General features: G+C 42.3%; 1 long non-coding RNA gene across 1 annotated transcript in view; it reads left to right on the forward strand.

Annotated features, from left to right (window-relative positions):
• Nucleotides 1–5,382: 5,382 nt before the first annotated feature.
• LOC119180092 (uncharacterized) overlaps nucleotides 5,383–17,617 on the forward strand; it is a 94,596-nt gene continuing 82,361 nt past the window's right edge. Inside the window, exon 1 of the long non-coding RNA XR_005110969.2 lies at nucleotides 5,383–5,509. This is a non-coding gene — a long non-coding RNA (uncharacterized LOC119180092). The remainder of the gene's footprint in view (nucleotides 5,510–17,617) is intronic.

Below are 17,617 nucleotides of genomic sequence, written 5' to 3' on the forward strand. Positions count from 1 at the left end.
CTGGTAGAGCATTCGAAGTTGGTTAATAAGCGTAAGGTATCCGATGTAAGAAGCTATAACATGGAGAGCACTGAACTTGCTTTGAAAAACGGAGAACGCGTCAAAGCACTGAAGAAGACACTTTGGGTAGGCAAAAATCGGATGTATGCACTAAGGGACAAAGAAGGCAAAATAAGTACCAATATGAATAAGATAGGTAATGTAGCGGAGGAGTTTTACAGAAATCTGTGCAGTAGCCGGGATAACCACGAGATGTATTACTATAAGAAATAGCAGTAACCGAGACGATACCCCACCAGTAATAATAAAAGCAGTCAAAAAAGCCTTGGAGAGCAAGCAAAGAGGCAAAGCTGCTGGTGAGGATAAGGTAACATCAGATCTGCTGAAAGATGGAGGACAGATTGTGTTTGAAAAACTAGTCACCCTGCTGAAACGTTCTTTATGCGAGTCCAATAATTCCATGTTTACATACAGAATTCATATGTTTTTCCTTATACTTTCTATATATTTTTCGTATATTTCCACAGGATTCTTGAAGAAACATACGAAATTATTAGACATCGCATAGGCAACGTTTTAATAGGGCACCCTGTTTCCGAGTTGTCTTCTGGCGGGAAGAGTACCAGAGTCTCGGAAGACTGCTAGCATGATCTCAGTACGTAAGAAAGTAGATGACAAGAAATTGAAGAATTAAAGGCTGATCAGCTTGCTCTCCGTAGTATACAAGCTATTCGCAAAGACAAATGGTAACAGAGTTAAGAAAACTTTATAATTCAATCAACCAAAAGAACAAGCAGGATTTCAAACAGGCTACTCAACAATTTACCACACTCATACTATCAATTAGGTAATAGAGAAATGCTAAAAATATAGCCAACCACTATATATAGCCTTTATAGATTACGAGAAGGCGTTTGATTCAGTAGAAATATCAGCAGTTATGCAGACACTGCGGAATCAGGGCGTCGATGAAGCATATATAAACATCGTGGAAGAAATCTACTGGGGATCATTTGCTACCATAATGCTTCATAAAAAAAGCAACATAATGCCAATCAAGAAGGGTGTAAGGAAGGGGGATACAATCTTCTCAATGCTATTTACCGCATGCTTACAGGAGGTTTTCAGAGGCCTAGAACGGAAACAGTTAGGGATAATAGTTTACTGAGAGTACTTTAGTAACCTGCGCTTCGCGGATGACATTCAATTGCTGAGTAACTCAGGAAATCAATTGCAACTCATGAATATGAATTTAGACAAGGAGACCTGAAAGATGGGTCTTAAAATTAATCTGAAAAAACGAAAGTAATGTACAACAGCCTAACAAGAGAGCAGTGCTTCGAGATTGGTAATAGTCCACTTCAAGTTATAAAAGGCAATGTTTACTTGGGCAGGTAATAACCACGAAGCCGAACTAAGAGATTCAAGTAGCTAGAAGCATAAGAGTGGAATGGAGCGCACTTGGCAAGAACTCTCAAATTATGATAGGTAGATTGCCACTATCTCTCAAGTAGAAGATATATAACAGCTATATCTTGGCGGTAATTAGCTACGGAGCAGTAACCTGAAGACTCACAAAGAGGGTGTAGCTTAAATTGGGGATTACGCAGCGAGCAATTGAAATAAAAATGGTAGGTACGTGTAACCTTAAGAGACGAGAATAGAGCAGAGTGGATTAGAGAAGAAATGAGGTTTAAGGATATCATAGTTGAAATCAAGAAGAAATGGACATGGGCCGGGCATGTAGCGCGTAGACAGGATAACCACTGGTCATTAAGGGTAACTAACTGGATTCTCATAGAAGGCAGGCTGATCACGGGGAGAAAGAATGTTGGGTGGGCAGATGAGATTAAGAAATTCGCGGGTATAAATTGGCAACAGCTAGCACAGGACCGGGTTAACTGGGGGAACATGCGAGAAGCCTTTGTCCTGAAGTAGGCATAGTCAGGCTGATGATGATGATGATGATGATGATGATGATGATGATGACGAAAGGCATTGAAAGCGCTATACTAAGTAAATAGGCGCCTACATCGACGACATACATAGAAAAGATTACTTATCTTTGCAGATGTCGGCTGCCACAGCTGTGTGTTCAGTTGCAGCAGATTAGGTCCTCACAGTCATGCATTGCCTTACAAAACTCATTTTTCTTCGTACAGAGTTTGGGCAGGACGCATGTTATCATGCTTATTTTTAAGTGAATAACGGCCGCGCGAACACAACACTTATGCATGTTTTGCTTGTAAAACGCACGCGGAGTCGTTAAGCGAAAGTACGCTGCGTCATCTGTGTATGCAACCAGCGCATTTCTTAACGGAACATATTCTAAAGTCACGAACTTACGCTTTTTCCAAACTTAATCACCATGCATATAAACCTTAAAGGAATACCTTACAGACTTTCATTGTGCGTAATAAATACTGACAATAATGTTTCGCTATGTAAACAACAATACACCACGTCGTGCATTCATGCACTTGGTGGAACTACAAAGAAAATAGACGCCACTGAGTTGAGCATGGCCACGGGGGCACGCCAGCCCAGCCTCGTCCATTCCTCACAAGATGACGCCGCCTTCCATCACAACCAAGTGAACACAACGCGTGCTGAAAGCCGAAGGATCTATATTTTAGCCTTTAATCCTGTTAGTCCTTCCGAAAGGGGGTCTAGCGAGAGCTCGTAAACATCCCAAGTTTCGCGAAACTCGGCCGATCATGCATATCACCACTGGTATATTTAAGTCACTGTTAGAGCTAATTTTTTTGTGACTTGTGCTATTTAGGTGTTCACGAAACATCTTTTTGAAAGCCTTGTTGTTTTATAGACGGTAGTCTTTCTGGGTACCTTCGACGCAAAAATTTGGCGCGTCTCTTTGTTCACTTGTCTGTTTGCCCCCCTTAAATGGTACCAGGCACTTGAACGGCAACAGCGTATATTCCAAACGGCCGACCCCATCCGCAGAGCCCACCGATGTTGCTGAAGATTCAGTTTTCATAGTTGTGCGATCGTCAATTAAAAAAAATAATCGCGCATATCTGAGGCACAATAACAACACGTATATGTTCTGTATGTGCGTCTTTTACTAGAAAAGGCATATTTAAGTTATTCTAAGAACCGTAGCGTTTATCACGGGGCGCTGACCATGCAACGCTTGCACGAAAAGGAAAGTGTTTCCAACGCTTTGCTAAGACGACATGGCGGCGCCTACTCGTCGTCTTGCGTTCTACACCCTATCACCTCTGAGACAGGCGCGCACGACCGTCTCAGGGTCGCGCATTTTATTTTCCCAGATAACTGCCAAATAGCGTTCATGTCTCACGTGTGACGTGACTTGTTGCGCTCGTTCGCCTCCATTGCACGTTCGAGGCACTGTAACGAAGCGCCTCCAAAATACCATTCATTAATTTTCTTGCTCAGAACATCACATAAACCTTTTTGTCATGCGTATTGCGTGTCTTATAGCTTAGCGGATCGGAACTGGCACTTCTTTTTTCATTTTTGCGACGTTTTAGTGGGGCGTTAAACCCCGGGGTTGTTGACCGTATGGTGAAAGTGATAGTGGGAACAGAATCTTTCATAAGGCGCAGTAGTTTGATTTTAAATAGGTGCTAGTTTGATTTGAACAGTAGGCAAGAAAAAGTCGATTAAGAAGTATTCAGAGCAAGCATCTAGTCCATCGTTCAAAGCCACGTAGATGCCCTTATCGTATATCGTTTTTCGTTCACCATTTTTTTTCAAGATTAGGTAAATAGCAATGAAAGGTTGTGCGAAAAGCTGAATGGTCGTAAATGCAAAATAAATATAACGCTGTACTAAAATTATCTGTGTTAGACGTTAGAAATAGGTCTAGAATTCAAGATGAGTGTTCAATTTGTCACGTCAGTTTAGAGAAGAGTTGCGAGAGCCCCAATGTTCATGAATCGTTTAGGAAGTCACTTTTGGTGTTGTGTGTTGATGCATTAGTGCTACAATGGACCATGTTATACCGCCAAAATCGATATTCTTGAATAAGATAAGCGAAGCGTTCTGAAACGCTGTTTGACAGAATAAATATCACAAATCAGTTCGAAAGGCGTATCATAATCAGGTGGGCGGTAACACACTCTGATTAGAACAGTTTGATTAGACGATTGGTATTGTACAAGAAAAAACATTGCAAGGTAGAGGACACATCAACTATGTGGTAGTGTATGCTGTTACAGGCGACTATCGATTCGGCGCCAGAGTTTCTCAAAAGGTAAATAGATGTCAGATTCTGGAGGAACTGGAAGGAATTCAGTATAACATGGATGACATACTGAGCATGGGAGTGACTCATGAACACCTCTTTGCCAAGTGAAAGACTGGGGTTCACTTTTAACGGAAAGGAAAGGTTGAATTTTTTTTTTTGCATTTTTCAGAATCGTTTCATCGGGACAACGTTTTTTTTTCGTCACAACTAACGAAGCTTCTAAGTATACAAACATTTCTGCGAAACAAGTTTTTTTATGCTTCTGTGCTTTAAATGTGAGGATAACATTGAATTTAGTTCTATTATTCAACACAAGAGCTGGCCACTATTATCAACTTGAAAATTCTGACACGTCAACACTTTCACAAAACGCCAACTTTTTTGTGAAACTGCCTCTTGCACTTCAACACGTTGCTCTCACACATGTGGTCACCTCACCACCTAGGACCTCTGCCGAGAGGCACACTCTTTCATGCACACCACCAACCAAAGAAGGCAGCCCTGTTGTTGTGTCAAGTCTACACTTTTGCATTTATACTAAGGGCAGCAGATGTTTCCAACACACCAAATGCGAAGCTGATTTCTTAGAGCAAGGAACACAACGGGTTCAAGAACGTAAAGAGAGTAACTTTTCATATTTCGCAGAAACTGCTTTAATAGTTTTACTCGAAATGCCTTTCTTTACAAACGGCGCTGTCAAAGTGAACAGCTTTATGCGTTAACTTTCTGATCCTGCTCGTGCAACATATATACATTACGAGGATGTCTAGTCTGAAATGTCTGTATTTTGAGCTCATAATTATCACACCATAAGCGAACAATTAAGTCTTTTCCCCGTACAGGCTTGTTCGAAGTCGCTCTTTGCAGCGCTGTTTATTTTTAAGTAGAACTTCTGTTATTTTTATGCGTATTGCTATGTAGCGCTTTTGTATTTTGTATACGCTCAAAATAGAAGAGAGTCTTTTTTGCGTTGAAAGACGTCATTTGAAGGGCTGTAAACGAATCTGCCTTTTTGTGTGGCGTACGCTTTTATGAATGTTTCTAGTCTTCTCAAAGATCATATAATACGCTACACTCATAATATCAGTGGCCTCCTCATAAAATACAAAGTCGTGCGCAAACATATAGTCCATATGGTATGCCTTTGAGCCTTTTGGAGGTCACCTGCTGATGATTCAAGTAGAGAGCAAGGCATCAGTTACGCCATGTCCTCTGCGGGTGCTTGGGCCATCGTTGTCATCGTACTAGCAGACGCAGCGTGCAATGTACTATCCTGTAAGTAGTGTACATTCCACAGAGAGTGCACCGTGCAAGAACAAATAGATAGCTTGAAAACACAGAACAACAACAAAAAAAAATTGTCTGAAGCTCTCATTTTAGAATGTCTCACCCCGTTTTGAAGTGTTTCAAGAAAAATATACCCCTGTAGGTTCTTTTTTTCAATACGTGCAAATGCATTCGAGTACGTTGATTATGAAATAATTGTGTAATTTATTGTTAAAATATAGGTGATCGTATAATGCTGTGCTACGAAAACTCTAACGGACATATGGCGAATCTTTTAGGCGCGGTTTACGTCATTTCTTGCTGCGAAGTCAATCACCACCGTTAGTAAATAACCGATCCATTGTTTTTCTATTCTGGGGCTAGCAGTAAGCGGTAAACGGTCATTCTTCGGCACTGGAGTGGTACACAGAAGTGAAAAATAAGTAAAGCGTTATAGTCACTCACTTCAAAAGCATATTAAAATATAAAATAATTCTTCTTTGTGCATGAAATAAAATACGGCCATTGAGTAGCCGATAGCCTTTTGGTTACGCTACTCCTCAGCTATAATAATGTCGCAGAAATATGGCATTCATACAGCTCCATGCCTGAGCTATTACATGGTGCCAGGAAAGTCTTTGTTGTCGTACGTGACGGAATTTCCACATCAATCATGTCATGACCAGACACTCATACATCGTCAAACCATCTTACCCTCCCGTACTCATTTGCCTGCTTAAAACTAAGAAAGTGATCGAGAGAGAGTCCCGACATAGCGGCTTGACATACATACATACATACATACATACATACATACATACATACATACATACATACATACATACATACAAATAGATAGATAGATAGGTAGATAGGTAAATAGATAGATAAATAGATAGAGAGATAGATAGATAGATAGATAGCTACATAAATAGATAGATACATAGATATATAGATAGATAGATAGAGTGATGGATAGATAGATGGATAGATAGATAGATAGATAGATAGATAGATAGATAGATAAATAAATAAATAGATGAATAGATAGATAGATAGATAGATAGATAGATAGATAGATAGATAGATAGATAGATAGATAGATAGATAGATAGATAGATAGATAGATAGATAGATGCTCAGCGTCAGGAGTACGCAAAGAAATGCCTTGCATTTTAAAACATATATTTGAATGTGACGTGGTGCAAGATGGTGGTGCGCCGAAATAGTGTGGCGTGATGGCAAGTGTCAAAATATTTGCATTGCGCGACGAGCGCCTATTTTGAAGGCCCACTCTTTACAAAGCACTTGCACATATATGAGTCTCATCAGCTGCTGAAGCTTCAACAAAGTCAGTGGCTGTGTACCTTTGCGCGTTGCTTTCAAGGGGTACTAAAGAGAAACAACGACTTGGTTTTGATTGATAAAGTGCATTCTCAAATTTTAGTGCCATGAGTTTCCCCGTCATAAATTAAGTATCAGTGGAGAGAATGAAAACTGTTATTTCATTTTTAAATTTCTCGCTCAAGTTCCCCACGTGACGTCGCACAATAAAGGTGAATTGTTTATAATTTTCTGAGATTGACGCAATGATTGAAATTTCTAGATAACTTGTTTTCCATGGGTGCCCTAAAATAAGCTTGTGCTGTGCCTAATCTTAATCGAGTAGAAGCTATGTTGGACCCAGTAGACACCCACAAGATTTACTAGGTCTTCACGTTTTGAGCGAGAATGTCACAGTGGCATCTCCACTTGCATTTTCTTTTTGCCCGTTTTATAGTCACCGGTGTGCACCAGCCTTTACCGCGACATGACGCTTGGTTAGTGAGCACTCTCAGCCAAAACGGAGCAACAGGGGTATAGGGGTTGCTCCTTTCAGGGAGCAATTGCATTGCCACTCCCATTACTCTCCTGAAAGGAGTAACTGCAGAGGGAGGAACCGTTGCTCTCCTTTCAGTTCCTCCTTCGGGGGATTAACAGTTACTCCCTCCAGTTCCTCCCTGCAGACCAACAGTTACTCCCACCAGTTGCTCCCTGCCGACCAACCATTACTCCCACCAGTAGCTCTTCTAAGAGCAACAGTTACTCTTTACCGTTCCTCCCACGTGTTCGCAGTTACTCTCTGAAAACCAACTGCACATGCTTCCAGTTAATCCTTGGGGAAATGAGTATTTATCTTGAGTATGCTTGTCACATGCTTAGCACTTGGCGAGAGCTCCTTGGAAAAGCACTGCTTGGGTGCTTCTAACACAAAAAGTGGACAATATTGAAAGGAAAATAAATGCTTTATTGTTCTTTTTATGAGGCGACGTGTGACCACACGTAAAAGTAGACTTCGCCACACCACAGCCAGCACTATACAAACACCATAATACATCAAAGGTTCTCTGCGTCATCCGTGGAAAAACAATCTTGAATTTCTAGCATAGGGCAGTCTGTGTCATCATTGGTGAGAGAAGGGCAACTTCTCCAATTCTGAAGAACTCAAGTTTCGCAGCTGGTGTTTCCATCAGGCTAGCGCAGCAGAACGTCACCGCAGGCATATGTGAAGCATCTCATTGCTGCAAGAAAAAAAATAGAAGTGTGAGGTGAAACATGCCAGAATCAATTCATAACAATGAGTCACACACACTGCAGCAGCGCTTACATTCTAGGATGTCTACTGCAAAACGAAATGTGAAAAAAAGAAAGGTTCGGCCAAACGTTACTTGGCAAGCCATATAAATGCTGATGTGGTAGACGCTCTTCACATGATGTCTCAGACAGCAATATTCTGGAAGAAAATGTGCAGCACCTCAACAAGGCATATTTGTAGCAGTTAAAGATACCCTTAGGTTCAGTAAACTTGTTTCCTATACACAGCTGAGTGACATTTCTAGGAGCCCATTCACCAATGGGCATTCTAAATGAGGTCATGTGTGTGGCAAATAACACGTCCTGTCCGCTCATGTTAAAATACATGTTAAAAGCTCGTGCACATAGTTGCTCTTGATTCTACTGTTCTATCATACGCTGCTGCTTCTTGAATTGTGCAATACCTGTAGGCACAAGCCAAGCATGCAAAGCCTGCTTGAAAGCAACCATTTGCAGAGGCTACATGATAATCTTCAGTATATTTCTTTGTACCTAACGCAAACGGCTGGACAAAACTATAGACAAATAAATGTAGACCGTGCTACCTTCAAAAAATGCTTTAGATTTAGAAAACTAGGGTGCATTTGTTCACTCGGTTGACGAGTCACAGCCACGAGATATGTAAATGAAGCAATATATCTTAAGGCATGCACAGATATTCTGATTCTTTGTTTGACAGTGTCACAGATAGCTTGCCAATACATATATATTTGAGAGCAACAAGATGTGAAGCTTTTATTAGTTCAACGTCTTGTTGGTTCACAGCCAAACAGGTTACTGCTTGTTAGACAAATTGGAATAAGCACACCATGGTTTCCAAAAAAAAGCATTATTAGAAGTTAGCTCCCGGTGTGAATGTCTGCCTATTTATTTTGTACTGCCTTCTACATGTGCCACAAAGACATTTGTTGAGGATGTGCTACCAGTCAAGCCAAGATCGCGTACTTGGTCAATGTGATGGAAATACAAACATTAGAAACACTGCCACCTCTAGTAAGAGCATAACACTTCAGTATCTTGGACTAGCAAAGAGGTGCACAAGAAAGTTAAGCCCACTCTTGCGGAACTTTGAACGCGAATATTTCAGAGTGGGGGAGGTCAACATGCTGTGGCACTTTTAAACCCACGAAACATCTGCAGAAAACAGGGTAAAGGCAAGTCAAGAAACGCTGTTATGAAGGCCTGCGCATGGACAGCTTTGTGAATCTAGGCCCAAGTGTTATGCTTTGTGCAAGCCAAAATCCATGTAAATAGGGAAAGCATACTTTTAGGAGTACCAGCGTAAACAAATCTTGGCAGTTGGCTTTTTAGTACAAACAGCAATCCCTGCAATGAAAACATAAACATTTTATCTTAACGGTAACAGTGTGAGCACACACATGGGCCAGCGGAGCCATGTCGAATTGTCAGTGCCAGTGTAACCATGTGGCATAATGAACTATTCTCTGGCCAACACATGCACAGTTTGCCCCTAAAAGCGATGCTTTCATATACGTAGTACAAAAAGCCTGCACTTACCAAAATTCACTTGCTTTCTGTACTTTAGCATCGTTGGGAGCATCTTTATCTGCAGTATAACCAAATTTGTGTCATATCCCTGAAAAAAAAGTAACAGACATGCATCAAATATTGTTTCATTTGGTAACAGTGAAGTCAGGTTAAGAACAGCCAAGTGGGAATCAGCCTAATTATGTGCATGCGGCAAATCCCAAACGGCGTTATTGAGGTTGTCGAAATTTTCGTCGATTGGTATTAACGTCGATATGTGACTTCAACGGCAAGCCAAGTTTTCACAGCGCATAAAGATTTCATGATGCAGAATAATGACAGCGCTAACAAGAACATACAGCGTTTATGATTGTCTTTTACAATATTCAGTTTTGCTAAGGTTTTGCATCACTAAAGAAATCTGAAAGATTTGGGTCATTCCTCCTCCAATTGTTCTGTCAATATGTAAACTGCTCGCTTGATGGTGCGCTTATAAAATAGTACGTTCAGCGCAGAGGTGAAGCAAGTGACGCAGTGATGTGGGCAGATTTTTTTTTTTCAGGCGTGCGGGGAGGGGGGGGGGGGGGGTCCGCTTATCTGAATAGGCCGGGCAAGCGAATATGGTCGTCAATTTGGGCTCCCTACGCCCGGCCTAAAAAAATTCTGTGCGCAACCGCCTGGCTATGCCAGTGAAGTTATGCGACAATGATTTGTTCACTTACTGATCTACATACACTTTACATCTCTAAAAAATGCGGCCCAAGGCCCCAACACTCAGCCGTTAACACTACATAAAGCCAATGGTAGAAAAGTGCCAGTATGAATGCAGCTACAACCCCGCCCCAATGTTTTTTCAAGCGAGGTAGTGTTGCGGAAATGAACTTTTAACTGCAAAAGTACACTGGCACTGCAGTGGTGACAGGGGAAGCAAGAGGGTATGCAGGCGGTAATAGAGGTAATTTAGTCCGATACGGCTAGCAATGGATACGGTGAATAAGAGCAAATCATTTCTCTTTCAATAGCGCAACCACTCAACAATGTATTGTAAGAGCATTAAATGTTGCTGGAAATGCCACTCACCTGCACGCTGATGCATGCACAGTCCTTTGTCCGACGAGCGAACAGGCTTGCAGATAGCTGAAGACGTGTTTACGATGTGTTTGTTCCACCCAGCAGCAAAATCCACAACTACTTCGCGCTCCATAAAGATAAATATACACTAACCTTCATCACGAATAAGTAGAAACGCAAATCTGCGACACACACACACGATCAAAATATAGCTAACAAGCTCGCACGTCCATGTGCTCGCCAACCACAGACCATATGAAAATGAGTAAGTAGTGCGAACGCGAACCTAGTTGCGCCGAAAAAAAAAACGTCGAGCAGTGGCAGCACAGGCGTCAACGCAATAATTTCAGTGTGTTCTCCTAATACAATTATAAAAAAAACTGAGGTACACTAAAACTCATAAATAAATATAAAAAGTTGAGTGTAATTTCTATTTAGTGCTAGTCAACATAAACACTGAATAAAAATTACTTTGTAACTTACATCGTTTGCTACACTGGCGCCACACTTGTCGTGCGGGCGCAGATGGCGCAGATTTGTCATTCTGCCCTCAAACTACACGGTGAAGCGTGCTACTAAGTGTATGGCTGATGAGAAGCGCGTCTGGGTTCCGCTTTTTTTTTTCTTCTCCGATATATCTGGGCGGGGGGGAAGGGGGGCTCCTTATGCACGTGTTTCGGTGCTTGATCGACTTTGACGCCCTTACTTCGCGGACGAACGGCGTGTCTAGGCTTTTTTTATCGTTGTTTTGCACGTGTTTCGGCGTTCGGTCCGCTTCGGCGTGCCAACTCTCCATTCTGCTGCTGCGTGTGTTAAGTATTTGCCGTACTGTATTCTCAGGCCTTCTGTGTTCAGCCAGCGCTGCTATCTTATTATCTACGGATGCTAAAATAAATCACTGTTTTGGTTTGGTGAAGTTTGGCACACAGAACAATTAATAATCTGGCCCATGAACATCAATGTGGGCGGCATGCATATTTGTGTGCGGTGTCCTGCCGGGGAGTAACCGTTGCGTGACGAGAGCATTTACAGCGGTTCCTCCTTCCGTTGCTCCCTTACAAACTTAAGATGAATACAGTTGCTCCCACATTCTCAAACAAGTCGGCCATCTTGTTCCGCTTGGTCTTTTCGGAGAGTAACAGTCGGTCTGAAGGAGTAAGAACAGCCGTTGCTCCCATTTTGACCATTTTTGGCTTAGAGTGTAGCTGTGGTCGCACGACCGTTTGCGACTGGCGACCGAAAAGCGCCTGATGTCAAAGGGGCTGCAAGTGAGCGAACGGAAGTCACAAAACCGGAAAGTCACGTCCGCATCTCGTTATCAGCGAGAACTCTGGAGACCGGCGCCGATCAGTTGATCACCGCCAGCTGAGTGAGCGAAGCAAACCGAGCGCGCCCAATTTGTTGTTTTTGTCCGTTCTGGCACAGCGTTCTCAGCAGCGTCAAGGAGTTCGATTCAAGCAAAGAATAAGAGATTATCATGGCGCTGATGCGCTATGCCATGGTGCTGGTGCTGGCAGCACAGAATTCTCCAAAGAAGAAAAAATGGCCCGAATCTACAACTTACACTGTAAATGTCGTCGCAAGACGATAGTCATGCGTCTGGAGAGAGTGAACAAAACATTTATTTGATGTTCTGCGCAAGAAAATCGGTGATTGGTATTCTGAAGATGCTGCGTTAGAGTGCCTCGAGCGTGTAGCGGAGGCGAACAAGCGCATCTAGAATGAATTGGTGGATTGGATGGATTGATATGAATGTACCCTTCAATCGTGTGGCGGCTAACGCCATCAAGCCATAATACTTATTGAACCAAAAAATAGATTTCTTTTTTTTTCCTTTAAATACTGAGGTTGAGGACTCTGACTTTGCAGTGAAGGGTTTTATTTTAACTCGTGCCTTGACTTTAGCCACCAATCGGATAACCCCATTCGAGTTCATTCTACCCGCTTAAAGTCTATATTTCCCTCGCTGTCTCAAAACCCCGGTGCTTTTAAAACTCTGCACCATCATCTTGAACTATAGGGTGAAGTATTTACAGAACAATATCAAGTGTTCGGCAGTTTCTTCCTACTCTCCACACGTACTGCATACCGTGTCTACCCCTTCGTATTTGTCCCGATATACTTTCGTTCGCAATACTCCCGTCCTGGTCTCAAACAGCACAGAACTACCCCGAATATTATCATAGATTCTTTCCTTGTCAATTTCCTGCTTAAAAGTTCGATAGATCTCCAGTGCGGACTTCCTAATTATGCCAATTCTCGACATATCAGTCTCAACTTCCTTCACCTTCTTCTTAACCGATAATTTTTTTTTTGGTTTAGCTCCCTGCTGTTTTTTAAGTATTTACCAGTCAGTTTTCCGGTTTGCTTCCTCCAAGTTGTATCGATATTCTTCAAGTACAAGTAGCTGAATACCTTCCTTGCCCAACGCTCCTCCCCCATTTCCGTAAATTGCTTCTCAAGTTTTATCTTGTTGCTAGCTCCCCTGCCCTCAATTGATGTCCATCCAATATCACCTTGTACTCCCTGATTGAGTGTATTCCCGTGAGCTCCTAAGGCAAACCTACCCAGTACACATCGCTCAATTTCTAATCTTGCTTGAACTTTTGGCCTCATGCACAAGACCGCATTGCCGAACGTCAGGCCAGGAACCATGTTCCCTTTTCATATTCCTCTCACAGCCTCATACCTATTGTGATTCCAAGTGCCCTGTTTATCATCACTGCTGCATTCCTGTTAGCTTTAGTCGTCACGTATATTTCTTGTTCCCTTAGGTATTCGGCCCCATTGCTTATTCATACGCCAAGACATTTGTATTTATCCTTTATCTCTAGCGTTACCTCCTGCATTCTAAGCTCACTAGATTCATTATCATTAAAATCATGACTGCTGATTTTTTCTGACTGAATCTGAAATCTAACCTATCTCCCTCATTACCGTGAATGTCCATTGATGACTGCAAATCTTCCTTGTTGTCAGCCATTAGCACTATATCATCTGCGTACATCATTGCTGGTAGTGCCTGTTCAATGAATTTTCCTTGTTTGACGAAAAAGAGGTTGAAGCCCAGTCCACTTCCCTCTAATTCTGCCTCTAATCCTTGTAGGTACATCAAGAATAACAAGGGTGACAGAGGCCACCCAAGCCAAGCCCCCGTGTTACTTCTGTAGGCTTGGATACTTGTTTTTTTTGATTTTGTAACTGCCTTGTTACCTTTATAGATATCTTTTAAAAGATTAGTGACTCTATCTTCTACACCTAGTGTGTCCAGTATTCCCTACAAGTACTCTTGAACCACGCTATCGTAGCTCCCGTGATATCCAAAACTGCTAGCCACAGGTGCCAGTGTTTCTTTTCTGCTATTTCAATGCACTGCGTCGGTGAGAACAGATTGCCTTCCAACCTCCTGTGTTTCCGAAACCGATTCGGAAGTTCCCCCAGCACCGCCTCATCCTCTATTCATGCCTGCAGTCTTTCGTTTATAATATGCATCGCTAGCCTGTAGACCACTGATGTCACTGTTATAGGAGGGTAGTTCTTTATGTCAGCTTTGTCCCCGTTTCCTTTATAGATCATGCTCATCCTGTTAAGTTTCCATCCATCAGGGACTTCACCATCGATTATTATCTTGTTCACTGCTTCTCTGATAGCCTGCTTAGACTTCGGACCTAATGTCTTTATCAGCATAATGAAATACCATCTGGGCCTGTTGATGTATTCTCGGCACTCTCTTCTCAGCCCTTTCCTACTCTCGGTGTGAAATTGGAGCCATTGCGCCACTTGATCCATCCTTGTCTATTGTGGAGCATAAAGCATTTCTTTAGTGAAATTTTTCTGTCGCCCTTGTTCTAATATATTCAATAGCTTCTTCCCCTTCTAGCCTGGCACATTGAGCTGTATTTATAAACCTCTGCTCTAGGCTCTATCATTTCTTAGGGAGTTTATATGGTTCCAAAATTTCGCAGCTACCTTTCTATCTTTTTTTTGTACTTCTGCCAGACACTGAGCTCCTTTCCTTCAAATCTTTTCATTAATCAGAAGGGATGCATCCCTTCTACAGCTTAGAAAGCTTTTCCGTTTTCTTTCGACATCATCTGTCGGTTCACCCTGTTGTCTGTGTCTGTTGGCATGTCTGTGTTCCGTAGAGGCTTTCTGAGGTTTTGCCATGGCTCTCTTAACTTCCTCATCTTACCAACTTCTGGGTTTGTGTCTTCTTTTCCGGTGTGACTTGTCGCATGCCTTCGCAAGCTTTAGCTCAAACAGTCTAATTAGATTCGTGTATGTCCACACTGTTTTATTATCCTCAGTGATTACTTCCTGAATTTGTTTAGTAGCTATCTCTATTTGACTTTCAGAATAAAACTTTTTCTGTATTTGCTCATTTTCTCTCCTTCACGCTTTCACTGCTGTTCCAAAAGTTAGCTTGATACGTTTGTGATCACTACCCAGACTTCTGGAGCAACCTTCATCTATTTGCATTCCCCTGAGCTTATCATACATCGTATGAAACATCAGTGCGTAATCTATCGTGGACTGTAGCGTTCCTACCTTCCATGTTATTTGCCCGTCACACTTCTCAATACTGTTGCAAACGGGCAGGTGCCTTCACCGTGTCGTCGTAGCAAAACGTCGGAAACACTTTCTTTAGCATCGCGTTGCACTGTCAGCGCAGCGCAATAAACGCTACAGTCCTTATTGTTACTTGTGTGGGCCCCTTCTAGTATAAAGGCAGACATATAAAACATAGACATGTTTTTATGGTGCCTCAAATATGCGCGATATTTGCTTTTTTATATGACAATTGCACAACCATGAACGCTAAACCTTGAGCAATATTGGTGGGCGCTGCGGATGTGGTTGGCTGGTTTGTGCCGTTTGAGGTATCGTTAGGGTGGACAATCAAACAAACGTACAGACAGACAGACAAAAAATTTTCCGTCGAAGGTCCCGAAAAAAGACTATCGTATATAAAAAAAGCCACTCGTGGGTGTGACCATCCGTTGGCTCGCCAGAGTAGGCCGGCCATGCAAGTCGCCAGCCTCCCGAGCTGCGCTGAGATGGCGAAAAGTATTTCCTAGAGTAGTGCATATACAGAAAGGCTCTTCGAATTAATCTTGACTTGCCACAGCCTCCAATGCAGCACAAGTACGTCTCAAACGCGTTGCTTTAGTCGGTGCCAAAGCATGAAGCACAAACACATTCTGAACGCGCTGCATTGTAGGCGGTGGCAAGTTCAGTTCAAGATAAAAACGATTCTGAATACGGGTGAAGGTAGTGAACGATCCATTTTCTTTTTATTTCTGACGGTGTTTAGTTTTATGCGAATACTGCCACAAAAATGCGGCACTTTGCTGGAGCTGTTGCGCCCCAACATCTCCAAGCCAAGTACTCGATGGTAGCCATAGTGCCACAAACCCAGAGACACGCACTGGTTCGTATCTGGCGACAAGCGGCTATCGCAATGAAGAAACCCCCCAAAAAAAAGGACGAGAAAATGAGACTGCATGTAAATAAATGCTGGTGTAACTTCTGGGCATCGCTTATTGGTTCCACCAGTTTTGCGACTGCAGTCACGCGACTGAAAACTGAGCGAAAAGTGACTAGCCAGAGCAGTCGCTTAACGACCGCTTGCCGCCGTTCCCGACTGTTTGCGACAAGTCGCAAATCGTTTAGCGACTGCTGCTACTCGCTGTTGTGCACCACTCTTACGAGTGCTCTTTTCAAGATTGTGAAATTGTACTTTAATGATAGGCGAAAATTTGTTTTGTTTTTTAGTGTTCCTTCAAGGAAGTATAGGGAAACGCTGAAACCTACGCGTCTCTTCGCTGATTCTCATAAAAGGAAGAATTAAGGCATAGTGGGCAGTGTATACTTGCACTAGGTATTCTAGAGTACCTTGAAGTCAGAGTTATTCAGTCATATGAGTTAAAACTCGCCATGGATCCATGCATCAAATATCAGACACGTCAGTGCCCCCTCCTCTCTCCTGTCGGCAGTCAGCACACTGTCGCACCACCTGTTGATCCACATGCCCACTATTAAGCGCATTAATTGTGTTCTGTGTTGCTGCTCCCAGGTGACGCGACAGTCAGCTCCAAAAGATCGGGCCTACTGCGTGTGTGGATTTTAGAACGCAGTTTTGATGCTGGTATGATTGCACAACTCTGCTTTGAAGCAGACAATGTTATGCGTACTGTCATTCGTTTCCAAAATGCCTGTATTAAGCTTGTCACGAGGACAGACGCAAGGCTAGCAGTTGAGACGGTGACGTGCGCGGAGCCCATTTACGGTATCGCGTTCTGCATGAAGGCGAAGCTCAAGTGTCTTCCACATTTTTTTTCAAGTTATTGTTGTATTTTGCCTGATCTGTTGTACAGGAATATTATAGCATTGTTTGTTATGACTCACATTAGGTAGAAATCATATTTTGCAGGCCAGAAATCCGTTTTCAATGCCGACCTTTCCTCCTTTTTCTTAATAAACACCTTCCTCTCCTTCTTCTTTATGCAAGAGCCAAAAACAAACTAAGGGAACATTTACGCTTCGACTTCACGAGTTGAATGCAACAGTATTATGTGGACGTACGCACGCACAAAAAAACAACTACACAAGCAAAAACACATACACACAGACACAACATATTAAAGTATTAGAATATACAGCAGCACAACACCTAGCCCGCCAATGCGTTTTAATCGTAATAAAGGTAAACAGATTTGGCGGTAAAACAAAACTTCCTCATGGCTTGACGATATGTAATGAAAAGTAACGCAGGATTGAAAAAACAAAAGAAAGGCTATGTTGGGTGTGCGATAAGGTGCAGAAATTCAGGTTGCGCCTTGATAAAGTTGTTTTTTTTTTGCTGAATGCCACCCTTAATTTCACTTGACAAGATTCACTTGTTATGTAATAATTATTAACACG

Source organism: Rhipicephalus microplus, chromosome 7, assembly GCF_043290135.1.
Source record: "Rhipicephalus microplus isolate Deutch F79 chromosome 7, USDA_Rmic, whole genome shotgun sequence".
NCBI lineage: Eukaryota > Metazoa > Arthropoda > Arachnida > Ixodida > Ixodidae > Rhipicephalus > Rhipicephalus microplus.